The sequence below is a fragment of the Haemaphysalis longicornis genome, unplaced genomic scaffold (assembly GCF_048455015.1).
Source record: "Haemaphysalis longicornis isolate Haplotype H1 unplaced genomic scaffold, Haemaphysalis longicornis Haplotype H1 scaffold_1, whole genome shotgun sequence".
NCBI classification, from domain to species: Eukaryota; Metazoa; Arthropoda; class Arachnida; order Ixodida; family Ixodidae; genus Haemaphysalis; species Haemaphysalis longicornis.
In genome coordinates, this window is record NW_027526203.1 from 273541007 (window position 1) to 273555085 (window position 14079).

Here is a 14079-nt window from a genome sequence, read left to right on the forward strand (position 1 = left end):
CAGGTCATTTACTCGATGGGAAAAGACCTGAAGTACACCAGTACTAAAGCATGGTCACAGAGTCCGGGCCACTCCGAATTCCGTCATCCTCACGGCTTTTCAGTAATGCGGCTGGCTCTCTCTCTCTCTCTCTCTCTCTCTCTCTCTCTCTCTCTCTCTCTCTCTCTCTCTCTCTCTCTCTCTCTCTCTCTCTCTCTCTCTCTCTCTCTCTCTCTCTCTCTCTCTCTCTCTCTCTCTCTCTCTCTCTCTCTCACACACACACACACACACACACACACACTCACACAAACAGGCATTTTTTGCCACTACGGCTATGTATAACGGGCCATCGATCTTTAATGTCTTTCTTCACTGACTTGCTGCTGTTTCCAGTACACCGTAAGTAGCTTTTAAACGGTCTGGAAAATATGGCCCACGGGAGTGTCTCGGAGCGTGAAGCGGGAACAAGGTACCCGTGTCGACCATAGAAACAAATCAGTACAACAAGTCGTACCCCAGAAAGAAAATCGTGAACGCCAAAAAGGAAGTTCGCAAGAAAAAAAAATGGATTCGCTGCGCTCTCCACCAAGCATTCAGTGAAATGCGAAAGCTTTTGTGAGCAATGTAAGGTTTTGGATGCAAACCACGGTTGAGATTACTTGATTCCTTTCCTCATTAATGACTTCATCTGCAGCGGCTGTATCAACATGACCCCGCTCCTCGAAAGTACGCTGCGGGCATTAGCGCCGTGACTTGCACCAGCTTATATCTAAAGACATTAGTCTCGTAGCATGGTCTTTCTTTAAAGCCCCTCTGTGCTAAAGCTCTAGGAAAGCTGATGCCTGCGCCGCTCTTCAGTGTGTCTTTGGTAAGCAGAGGTATAGCGGGAAATGAAAGCCTTGAGAGCTGTCTGTGTTTACGAACTCCCCAGCTTCACCTCTTATTTGAAGGAACTTGTTTAATGGCACTCGACTGCTCTGAGGACATGACATGGTACTTAGGCGTTAATTGCAGATAAGGACGTATGGGCAGGAACTGGGTAGGAAACATTTTTCATTGCGCACGATGCACTATAAAGTTTTTTCCGTTCGATGATAATTTCATTTGCATGTCCGTGGAGGGATGCGTTTTAATGTCTTTCTTTGCAGACATCGAGAAATAATGCGCCCATTCCTGCAAGCCTTGCTTCGCTTTCGTTGATATTTAGTTTGTTTCTAACTTCGGCAGCAAATCAGTTAGGTTGACCGTTGGCTTGTTTCTGTGCGTGTTATGGGGAGGGTGAGAGTAGTATATGGTGCGCTTGCACTACTGGCGAAAAAATCAGGCCTTGCGCGAAGAAGCATCCTCAAAAGACGTCGAAAATATTACTTCAAGAGGAATACGCCAAAGGAAGGCAGCGGATAAGCTAAGCGATGATGTCAGCATCCTTCTTTCCAGCGTACGCAGCATCTGAGTTCGTTAGGTGTTTGGTGTTACTTTCCGACAAGGAGCACAGTACAGCGGCAGGAAGCGACTAGCGAGAGTCAGACAGAACATGTTCGAACGAGGGCACACACCCCGTCACGAGACGGCTGCCTGTGGCGCGGTAGGGGGGAACCAGGCCGGACTCACACGGCGGCCACGTCATCCCGCGCTTATTGGCACAACAACAACAACAACAACAAAACACAATGCCTACGAGCGCTCTTCGCCACGTATTCGCGCAAGAAGGTGCGCCAAGAATCGGGAAAGTAGAAGCAGCGATGGAGCACCCACCAAAGATCAGTCGTTAAAGCCACCTGTCAAACGGAATGCCCGATCATGCGCTGTGGATTCCACATTCACGTGGGAGTGGCCCGGGTTTCTTTTTGTCAGTTTCGGAAACGTTAGTGTGATCGGCGGTCTCCACCTCCGCCCTCGGTGACCGCGTCTCGTGAACGAGAAAGTGAAGACAGCGAAGAGGCGATACATCATCCACACAAGATCGTAACAGCGGTATATGGGTAAATCATCGCACAGCTTTCAAATATGCCAAGCTTGGAGCGCGTGGCTGCAGGACCTGTATAACATTGAAGACGCAAAATTGAACACAGTAATAATGGCGTAGTGCGTGCCATCATCATCAACCATTTGTGGTGCCCAGCAGGACGAAGGGCTCTTCCACAGACTTCCAACCGCTTCTGTCCAACGTCACGCGATTTAAGACTTTTCACGGGCTATATTTATTGCTATTGCGTGTCTCCACCTAGTTATGTGTTTGCTTACACATCTCATCTCATCCCTTACTATTCGTATCTCACTCGATTGTGCGGCCTGCCTGTTTTCTGTGTTCCACATTCCATGCTCTCTCCGCTTCATTTAGGCTTCCAAAATTTGCACTTGACTATCCTTTTCATAGGTTGGTCCTTCAATTGATAGTGCTTAGTTCGTGTTTATAAGCATGATGCCAGGTTCAGACTGTTGCCGCAACTGTCGTAATAACTTTAAAGAATGACGTAATTTCACGTCTCAGCCAACCGAACTGCATGACATGCCTTTTTTTTTACGTCCATAGATCACGATACGGCTTTTGCGGCATCACGGTAGTGTGAACATCACGGTAGTCTGAACATAGAGTAACACCTATCAGCTGTCTTGAAATATTCTGGATTCAATCTGCTTTCTAAGTTCGGCTACAGAACTAGGCGATGGAAACATTCACTGATTCTAGGCTTTTTTTTTTTTTTGTATGCGACAGAGGACAACTAGTGTTTGTTATGGGTCTAGAGCGTGTTCTGCTTGATGTTTTTTTCAAAGGCGCTTCGATTCGTTTTTGTACTTATGTATACTCTCTGCGATAAGTGCTGTTTTGCTGCCCGGATCTTTGCCATTACTTCCCTTTTTCTTTCATATTCATCTTCAAGCCTATCCACTACGCTTTGCGTGCGCTCTTAAAGAACCATTCCTTGCCTGTTGTCTCTAAAACAAATTAAGCAGACGACATCCTCCGCAGTTCTAGAGTGGCGCGAAAATCCCCACTCCCGAATCGTCGGAATCCTGCTACCCGGACACGCTCTTGACACAAGCTTTGAATAAATTTGAGGAAATTGCTGTGTCTCCTGCTTCGGTCCCCGCATGAACAAAAAAGGCACATGCAAGCTACTATAATCTCTTTATTGATTTGTACTTACGGAAATGGTTTCAGAAGAGGAAAGATTGATTGTGAATGTATTCAGTGTGCAGCAACAAATACATGCATTGCCTGTAGGCAGATCCTCGTGAATGCGCAAATGTTCATTCGTAAGGGGAAAACGAGCTACAGTGGCGATTTACATGTGAATACAGGTATATGCGCCTTATTTTCATTGCTACAGCTTGAAAGGATAAATTTATTATCAAAAAATCCTGGTATCAATGATACAACGTAACAACCAGAAACAATTAAACAAGTGCAGCGCCAGTTGCTACAAACTAATAGAGCGCAAAAGCTGCCAGTTACAGACACTTACAGAAACACATAAACGCAGCATGCATGCCTCGTAAAGAGGTGAATGCAGTTCAGCATACCCGAAAAAAAATTTTAGAGGAAAACATAAAAACGAAGGTGGGGGGTGGTACTTGCGCTAATATTAATTTTTATTTATTTATTTATTTATTTATTTATTTATTTATTTATTTATTTATTTATTTATTTCTTTATTTATTTATTTATTTATTTATTTATTTATTTATTTATTTATTTATTACTGCGGGCACTAAATCCAAGCAGGGTGGGCTATAGAAGTGCGCACAATTCAACAGTACTACTCCACTTCATGACAGCACGTTTGTGGTGGTTAGGTCACAATACCACAATGAGCGGGATTTTGCAGTTGAAATGCGAAGAAAAAACACTTTATCTGTTTCAAAGTAACGCATGTGAAACGCGAAAGGTAGCAACGTGCCACACAGTAGGAGATGAAAGCAGACAAAAAATGGCAGAACGTTTGTAAGATCAGGAAAACATGACGCGCCACAAAGACACCGCAAGTTTTCCCACACGAGAGAACTGACCTAGTTCGAACGTTAATAATGGTGTTGTTCGCAGGGGAAGATATTCTCCGCTGCGCTTGGTGAATTGTCTCCCTCGCAGCTTCCTATTTTTTCTGCGCTCTCACGCCTCAACCGCGCCCAATTCCCGCATACTTGTTTCATATCGTGAGGCCGTCTGGTAAACACCCTCTCCTTGCAGCTGTTCCTTATTTGCAGAACTTCCTTCTAGTTAGCTCTGTGAAAGATGATCGTGCTCAGAAAACGGTTGCTGCACTTCTTCGCCTTATGATCGAGTTCCTAAAAAAGTGATTGATGCAAAAAGAAAATAAAAGCTTACAGAACATCGAGACCAGTCGCGTGCACCCTTTTCTTGCTTTAATGCATGGAAGATGTCAAAACGATGCTCAGCCGGGCGCGAAGTGCCCTTACCGACGAGGCAGGGTGGCCATCGCAAACACGGATTCTTTTTGTCGCCTGGCCCGCAGCAGCGGTCACGTCATGGGTCACGTATACATAGACGTAACCCTAGATTCCGTAACAGCGAGATAAAAAAAAACGCGAAGGTGTGCGATATAAGCTAGTGTAATCTATCCGTATTTGCCGGTGGCCTGCCATCTCATCCAGAGACGGTAATCGAGCCCACCAAGGTGAAATTTAGACGGAGAGCGGGCGAAATCCAGCGCGTAGAGTCGAAGGATGCGTGCATTGAACAGCGATGGTGCGCGTCTCGCGACTGCGCGGACGGGCGAGGCGGAATCAACACGCTCGGACCAGGAAAGAGGAATCGGGGGCATTCAGCGGCCGTCTATCAGCGGTCCGGCTCCCCGGCGGCTCTTCCGCGCGCCGTGCGTGGAAGAGAACCCGTTTGGGGCCACCCCCGAGCTCGGCACGCCGCCGCCCGGAGAGGAAGCACCCGAGGCGGCCGTAAAAAACACGGCCGGGGAATAAAGAGTGCGGCCGAGGCAGCGCACCTCCAAGCAGATCCACACCCTTGCGCGGCTCGTGGCACGGCCGAGCACGGTGGGCGGCGGACGGACCGAGCACGCGACCGCCCTCGGTGTGACGCGTGTGCGCCGGTGCACTGACTCGGACCGCGGGCGTGGCTGCACGAGTTTTGAGACACTTCGCCCCCGTGCAAGCACCGCGTGGCTCTAGATTATGCATATGCGAACTCGCGGCTTCGTTGCGGTGTCGCCCACTGTAACCTCCTTGTCAGCGCTCGTGTCCAGACGTTCCTGCGCACGCTGTTGAATGGAGCGAACGTTTTACAGCCTCACTGAGCCCCGAGACGTCTGGCTGAACCGGAACTGAAAAGGAGCAAGATATTTTCCGCTGCTTTCGAAGGCAACCCGAGCAACCGGTTCATAACGGTAAAGACCAGTCACCGCATTCGAAAGATCCGCCGTACTGGTACTACGGTAAAGCATCGTCATGCTGCGTCCCAGACACACAAAGCTATCCGCTTTTTTTAACTTAATAAAAAACATGAAAACAACTGGGATCGTTAAAAACTGGCGATCGGTTAAAATCAATTATCACGTATATTACATGAATTCGAATTCACAATGCTGCTACAAATGCGATCTCAACAAATTCATTTCAGCGGGCGCCCACCAGTCTGCTTCACCGCAGCGTGCCTCACCCACCATTCAATCATTGCAATGAAGCAAACACCCACCGCGGTGGCTCAATGACTAAGGCGTCGCGCTACTCAGTGCGATGCTGCGTGTTCTGGTCGCGGCCGCTGTTGTTAAACACTATAGTCTTTCTTGGGTACTCAACACCGAAAAGTTTGGTCTGTCTGTCTGTCTGTCTGTCTGTCTGTCTGTCTGTCTGTCTGTCTGTCTGTCTGTCTGTCCGTCCGTCCGTCCGTCCATCCGTCCGTCCGTCCGTCCGTCTGTGCGTCCCTTGTTTCAGCCACCCGGCCACAACTTAACAGAATTCTTGAGCGAGAACTTTATACAGGCAAAATCATTCCAAACGCTAAATCTGGCCCAATACCTCACATTGTCAACACTGTTCCGCAGAAATAAAAAAAAGGAATATTTAAGGTAAAGCATAAATGCACAAGTGGTGCTTACAGTGTTCTTAAAAATAGAGGACTGCATGATTTTGGCCGTACCAAATAAAAGCGACAAGTTGAAAACAATGTTTTAACTAAAAAATATAAAAATGGCTAGCTCGTGGCCGCATTCCGAGTCAGACAGCAACTAAAGGTTCTAATAAATGGCGTGCCGCAATGAAACGCGGGAAAATTGATTTCGCTTGGGCAAACCTCCAGCGCGTTTAGCGTGGGAGGAGCGAGGCAGGAGGGGAAGAGCGTGACAGGTGGGCGGGGGGAGAGAAAAAGAGACCTTTACGTTGGAGGGGCGGCAGAAGAGACGACATTTGCAGAGAAGTACGCAGCTACGCGATACATTAATCTGTAGCTTTTTCACTACGACGAGCCTCACAGTTCAGGTATAACTTCAGCGCATAAAACCTCCCTCTTAAGTTTGAAGTCGGTTTACTTCGCCGATGGCTTAGGAAAGTATGCTAGCAAGACGATTAATTTTTAATCACGCGTGCCTGAAGATAATTACCGCAGCATGACTATGACTATACGGAGAGCGCGCTAAAATTACTATATGCCTCTGCGTCAGCCTATTCATGCAATGTCACACTGACGCTATTGGTAATTACAAATTAATGCGAGTCTAAATCGTGCAACGGCAAAGATGGTCAGCCTTAAAGGCAGCGATTTTTCCAGTTCCACAAACTCACTTTTTCGCTGCTAGCATTTCACTGGTATGCACTGACAGAACTGTTTGCGCCTAAAAATTACTGGTGCTGCTGAATGATATTTTCTTGCTTTGGAAAAATAAATCCAGAATTTCCTGAAAGAGGTTGTTCAAACCGGATTTCGCCCAATTTGATAACAGCATCCAATTTTTCCGCTCGGGAAAAAAAAAGGATGCAGTTCGCACAACTCTACCACACTGTCGGCTAACGCGTTGACCGGACAGCGGACGTGGATCAGAAGGACTGGAGAGAGCCGTGGATGTCGTGCCGAAGTCTCTGGGGCCCGATGTCGCCAGGGATGCCGACATGCAACTCCTGCGCCGGCCCTACTAGGCACGCAAGGTCAATTTGGTAGCCCAGCGAGTTCGAGAAACAACCACGTCCTCGCTTTCGCCCGAGAGTCAATGGCCCTCGCTGGCGTCACATACTCGCATGCATACGCGTCCTTTTCTACAGCGGGCAATCACCGATGGGCCGCCGCACAATAGTTAAGAAAACCTGGCGTGGCCATGTACCTATCTCCCTGTCCCCCCTCTCCTTTCCGGGCTCAACTTTGAACTCTTCGCGCTCCACACCACGTTTCATGCCACTTTGTGATGAGGCGGGCGGGCGCGAGTAAAAACCCCTCGCCGTGCAGCACTCTGCTCCCTCGTGGAGCTGCTGCTCGACTCGCTTCCGTCTCCTTTCCGGGCACAAAAACGGCGACGCCGAGTTCGTGATCGCGTGAGCGAAGTACCGGCGATCGCGCTTTGAATGCAGCCGCCGCCGCCTCCGCCGCTGTATATAACCCCTTATTTTACACCTGAGCACACTGCGCGAGCATGCTCAACTGAAATGCAAGTTTCCAACGCACTATTACGTCGCGCCTTTCTTCTTACACCCGCCTGTTTCTGCTTTTCTTTTTCCCCCTTTTTTTTTCTCCTTCCTCGCCCGCATGCTGGGACCTTTCGGATGGTAAGAAAAGATCTTCGCTTGGACGTCCTTCGACAATGACGCCCGCACGCGGCTCCAACCAAGCCCGCCCCGCCGCACGAAAAGCTTGGCGTAAGCGGCTCGTCGTCGTCGTCGTAGAAAATTATTAGGAGGATAGAATGTTGCGATATCCACAGACGCGGCCGTAACTCATTAGATAGGCCCCGATTGCAAATCTTGTAAGATGGGACACCGTTCGCCGTGCCGCAGGCGCCGTTTTACATCGATGGGGGCCAGCCTCTCTGAATGGGCGAATTCATCGTGACCAGAGGCGCGTTATTTCTTCACATAAGGCAGCCGTAGGTAGCAGCGTTCGTGGGCCTGCTCGAACAACCATTAGCGATTGTCGTTATACACTATCGGTCTGTGCTTAAAGGGTGTATTACTCGAGAGTCGCCAAACGAGTGTCGAACAGTGTGGTCCCTAATAGATCCTGCAGGAATTGTATATTGTTCTTGCGTACCTTAACGACGCGGCCATTGCAATCACAATTCGCCATGACAAAAAAGTCAGTTTTATTTCTTTTTATAAATAAAGCTGGTCCGTCGACATAACAGCACCTTTGCTGTCTATAGCCGCTAAACCGCTGTAATGATGTAATTCAGCGCTCGAAGAACGCCAACACGGGGAAAGAGAAACATTTTTGAGCAAGTTTCAAAGTTGTCTGATGGGCATAGAGCAGTAATTTTTGGCTGAAGTACTTTGTGGCCCCCCAATCTAAGTACTGGATGTGTTGGCTGACTACTTTTTGCAAGTATTTAACATTTCGAAAGAAGTTGAAAAAGAGTTGCAAGACCCCTGTAACGCAACCGGACACTTTGACTTCGTAACTGACGTCAAAGAACATAAGCACCCAGACACATACTTTCACAACTCAACGAGAAGTGGTGCTCACGTATTCTTACATCACAAGTACACGTTTAAATGCCGCCGTAACCTCTCTCCTCACTTTTAGGTCTTACAAACAACCCTGTCAATCAATGGTGAAGTAAAGACCTGATAAAGCAGTAAAGCAGTATCTGAAGACGTGCTTACTATAGCAGAATCGTAGCGCGTTCTTATTCGAGCTGTTTTGTGAAAAAATTAATCCTTGGCAAGCATTGTTGTGACCTCTAGTTATACACATTCATTCTGGAATATGTCCTAAGTATTCAAGCGGTATCTGATCAAAAATTAGTGCATCAATAATTGCCGACAAATGTGTCTTTAAGAGGTCGTTTGTAGCGTTTTGCGCCAAAACAAGAATTAAAAGTTACTGATTGAAAGGCATAGGACGATTATACATAATAATTCTTGAATAAAGTAATTTGGTAGTTTTAATACATCTTTTAAAAGCGCTCATCCGAGAACAAAATCAGAAATTTCTCTGACCACCAAGTGAGAATTTCTTAAAGTCAAATTTTGTGCGATGCCACTGCATCTCGCTTGGGGTATTGAAAGGATCGACATTTAAACTTTATACCAGAACGTGGGTTGACTGCGTATGTTCATTTTCTTTAGAAAGGAAATAAACATAAGCTCCCCCTATTTGTCGTTTATCATCTAATCTCTAAATTATCAATCCGGTGTTCCTCCTCTGGTGATACTATATTCAGTTTACAGTTTACTATGCCCTTATACCATTCCCCTCTTCACCCTTCCAGGCCTAAAAATTGATCCTGTGGAGCAAACGGAACATTGCGCAGGAGTATTTAGTGGTTACAGAGTATAGATCATTTAGCAATTGTTCATGCGGTTTAAAAAGGTACCTGGCAAACCTTCTTGCCCCTGGCCTCTACGTCTTTAGCTGAGAGCAACCGCCCCAACTTCAGGCTCCACACAATACCTCGAGCCGCAAATATACCCTGACTGACCGACCGTGCAAGCTAAACTGGATGTACCCGCTGCGATGGTTCAGTGGCTCAGCGGTGGTTCAGCCCAAAAACCCGGCGTTCGACCACGGCTGCTGCGGCCGTTTTTCTCATTGAGGTGAAAAACGAAAACGACCGTGTGTCACACATCATGATTTCTTGAAGTCGCCAATATATCATCACAGCGCGAATTTAAGCCCCATGAATGCACAATGTACTTCGGGAGTAACGGGACACAATACCAATTGTTCAAACAGTGTTTTGGAACTCATGCAGGGCGATAACCTTCAGTGCCTGCATCATTTTCTTTTTCTTGTCTCCTTGGCACATTGCAAACACGATCTTTTAAGACCATTTTCAGCCGTGAAACTATATATAACATGGGAGCACGGTCACAAGAACAGAAGAAAACAGAAAGGATGGAGCTGGGGCGAGCAGGGAGGAGGCGGGTTACCGCTGTAACTACCGCACTGCATTTCTGTGTGGGGACACCATATTAATGCACAAGACGCACGTCTGGGTTTAACAAATTCAATTATTTTCTCTTCGTGTTCGCAAGAACTCCACAGAATCGTGGTCGTGCGCTTCCAACTCTTTATCGGACGAAAACGTCTTTGAAAGCTCCCGAAGCATTGTGGTTGTTACTGCTGCCGTTCTGCCAAATAGAAAACAAGAGCTAAAGCTCATTAATTTTATAAACGCGAAAGCGTTACCGGGCTAGGTTGGCGAAAGCGGGCACGCGGCTGGCGTACGAAAAAGCGCCCACAAAACAGCAAACTCTAGTCGCCCTCAATTCCTGCTGGCTGCGACGCATTCCATGGCCTGCATCAAAAAATTAAAAAAAAAACACACACACACAGGAAATAATCGGCGCGCGCTCAATTCCCATTGCCGCGTTACACAGGGCGAGGAGGACGAGAAAAACGAACTGAAAGGTTGATAGGTTAACCAGGTGTAGAGCCCGGTTTGCTACCCTGCACTGGGGGATGGGGTTCAGAGGGATGAAAGAGAGGACAGGCGAAAAGGAGGATATGGGAGTGTCAACGCTCGCACTCTTAGTGCACTAATGTCAAGTGCATTAGAGACGTTCACGTAAGCATGTACCGCAATAAAAATAAAGAGGGCTTTTGTCGCCTTTTGTAAACTTGATGGTAGGGAACGGTGTCCTCAGGTTGTCTCTAACCTGAACGGCTGATCATCTAATCGGCTCAGATCGAGGGCAAGCACCTTTTTTTTTTTTTTTTTTTTCAGGGAGCACTGGGGGAAAGGAAGGAAGGAAGAAGGGAGGACGGAAAGGCCGGAAAGTTAACCAGGTGTAGAGCCAGGTCTGCTACCCTGCACTGGGGTAGTGGGGTTCAGGGGAGAAAAGAGAGGGCGGGAGAAGAGGAAGAGATAGGAGTGGGAAGGCGCGCACTCTAGTCCCATTTCGGGCACTATAGTCTTTAACGCAAGTTCGTTTCGCTCAGGAAACGTAAAAGGGCTTTCGTCGCCTTCTGCGAGGTCGATGGTAAAGACCGTTGACTTAGAATAGTTTCTACTTTAAATGGCCGATTTTCCAGTCGGCTGAGCGCTAACGCAAATGACATACTCAATTGCTTAAAAACTGTGGTTCATTCCCCTGTCATAGGAATCGGTAAAACACCAAAGGGAAATGTGCAGCGAAATCTGAAGCTGAGCAAGATTTGCGGGACGGCGGCTGCCTTGTGGGTGTGCTTCGCGAGTGACGTCCTGCTGGCGGGTTGCTTTGGCAGAGGTGTACTTGCGTCCTTTTTGGGACGGATATGGCGTCAGTGAAATTTTGGTGTATCCCGGCATAAAACACTTTCGTGTTAAAATATAAAAACCGAAAACGAACAACCTAAGTATAACGTACTGATGATGATGATGATGATGATTTCTATTGGTTTCCCCTTTGTATCGGGGTGATGACATGTCATCTTACCAAAAAAGACTAATATACCTATGTTTTACACTTTTGGTTCAATACTAGCGCTGCTTAGGGCAGGCACAAAAAGCTTATTAGGCACAAAATACTTTTTTTTTTCTGTTACAAGTGGTAACTGTCCTAGGCAATATTCCCCTCTCTGCTTTTCGTCCACCAGCATTCTAATCTTCTTTTCGTCCCCTCGACAGCCTTGAAGTTAACTTCCTCTGTGATACCTTTAAATCCTAGGGCTTCTGACAGCCCAATATTCCCTTCATGTAGATTTGGATGGATACCCTCACATTCTAGCACGATGTGCCGCATAGTTTCTGTTTCTTTTCCGCAGACCACGCATACCCCATCATTTTGTGAATACTTCCCCACAAAACTCTTAGTTCGCAGGCAACCTGCTCTAGCCTCAAAAAGCAAAGCACTGCCCTGGGAATTATCGTAGAAATTTTCCTTTCTGATGTTCATCTTCTCAGCCCTGTACATCTCTAACGACGTTTTGGCTTCCATTTTTTCCCTCCATTTATTCGTTTCAATCTGCCTTGCCTCTTTTTTGGTTACCTTGGCTGTTTTGGATTCCCCACTGTTCTTTCCGTATTTCATCGTTAGCCTTCTAGTCTTTCTTAACCACTGCGTGTCCACGCTTTTCAAGTATAGGTACCTAAAAACCTTAGCTGCCCACCTTCGTTGATCCATTGCCCTCAACCTCATCTCAAAGCATATTTTACTCTGAGCTTCTCTAACTTCAAACGACGCCCAGCCCATATCTCCCTGAACTGCTTCGTTAGTTGTTTTTCCATGCGCGCCTAAGGCCAGACGTCCTACCGTTCTCTGGTTTACTTCAAGGCGTGATAGAACGTCTGATTTTAAGCAGAGTACAGCATTCGCAAACGTGAGACCCGGAACCATTACTCCTTTCCACATTCCTCTTACTACTTCATATTTGTTATACCCCCACAGAGCTCTATGCTTCATTATAGCTGCGTTTCGCTTTCCCTTAACCTTAAATTGCTCCTCGTGAGTACTTAAGTAGCTATCCCCTTCGTTTATCCACACTCCCAAATATTTATATTCCTTGACTCTAGGTAATTCGCCTTGCTGGATAGACACTACGTCGGTGGTAGCGTCATTGAAAACCATTATTCCTGATTTTTCTGCACCGAAATTTAACCCGAGGTCAGTGGCTTCCTGGCCGCAAATATTTATTAGCCGCTGCATATCGGTTTGGTTATCAGCTAAAAGAACAATGTCGTCTGCGTATAACATTCCCGGAATATGCTGTTGTACCACTTCGCCTTGCAGCATATGGGTTAGGCTAAACCCTACTTGACTTTCTTCCAGTTTCTTTTCTAACCCTGCCATGTAAAGCATGAACAGTATTGGGCTCAAAGGGCATCCCTGTTTCAGTCCCCGATGGATGTTGACCTGCCGGGCGCATTTCTGTCCTTCCCAAGTAAGGTGCACTCTATTGTCTTTATAGATTGCTATAAGGAACTGTACTAACTCGTCATCTAATCCCTGGAGTTTCAACATTCTCCACAGCCGTTCTCTGTTTACGTTGTCATATGCCCCTTTAATGTCCAAGAACGTAATCCATAGTGGTCTATTCTGTGCTTTCGCAATTTCAATGCATTGCGTTATCACGAACAGATTGTCATCCAGTCGCCTGTCTTGTCTAAATCCATTCTGCAGTTCCCCAAGTATTTCATTTTCTTCCATCCATGCTTGAATTTCTGATTTTATCGCCTGCATTACGAATCTATACACCACTGACGTTACTGTGAGTGGTCTGTATGACTCAATACTGGCTTTGTCTCCTCTGCCTTTATATATTAAATTCATCCTACTTTCTAACCAGTCCTCTGGTACTTGTTTGGTTTCTATTACCTTATCTATTGCCCTCATAAACGATTCCTTACTTTTAGGTCCAAGTAGGTTTATCAGTTGCATTGGTATTCCGTCCGGGCCCACTGCTGTCTGAGGGGAAACCTTTTGCTCTGCTTTTTTCCAATCAAGGTTGCTCAAACTTATTTCCCTTTCCGCAGTCTTTTGTGGCGCTGATGTTATCGGTGCAGGTTTCCCTACCACTATTATCCTAAACTTCTCACTAATCACTCGATGAATATGCGCCAACGCGTTTAGTACTCTTTAGTACTAAAGGTTGCTTCCCCGCAAGAAGACCCTGTGTGCAGGGGTGCACCCTTTACAGGCCACTTGTTTCGTCGTACTGGGGACTGGCGTTATTTCCGTGACGGATATGACGTATGCGAAATCTTCGTGTATCCGGGAATAAAACCCTTTCGTGTTAAAATAACAATAAAGCACCAACAGAAGCGCGTTCATCAGGCATTACGCCCGCTGCCTCGACTGGCCTTGAGCTTCTGTGGGCGCACTGTCGCAGCGGCATGGATAAAGATTCTGCAACAAGTAGCTGCAGTAACTGTGATGTCGAGGTTGAAGACCATATAGTCAGCATCGGCAAATGACTCGTCCATGAACCCAGCGAAAAGAAACGCTTCCGCGCCCTCACCTTATACGGATATGGTGAGGGATCCTATGCACGTTTTTTCACGG

At 46.9% G+C, this 14079-nt stretch overlaps 1 protein-coding gene across 1 annotated transcript in view; it reads right to left on the reverse strand.

The window, feature by feature from the left end:
• The window catches only part of Cad88c (cadherin 88C), a 194998-nt gene that overhangs the window by 62295 nt on the left and 118624 nt on the right, over positions 1 to 14079 (reverse strand).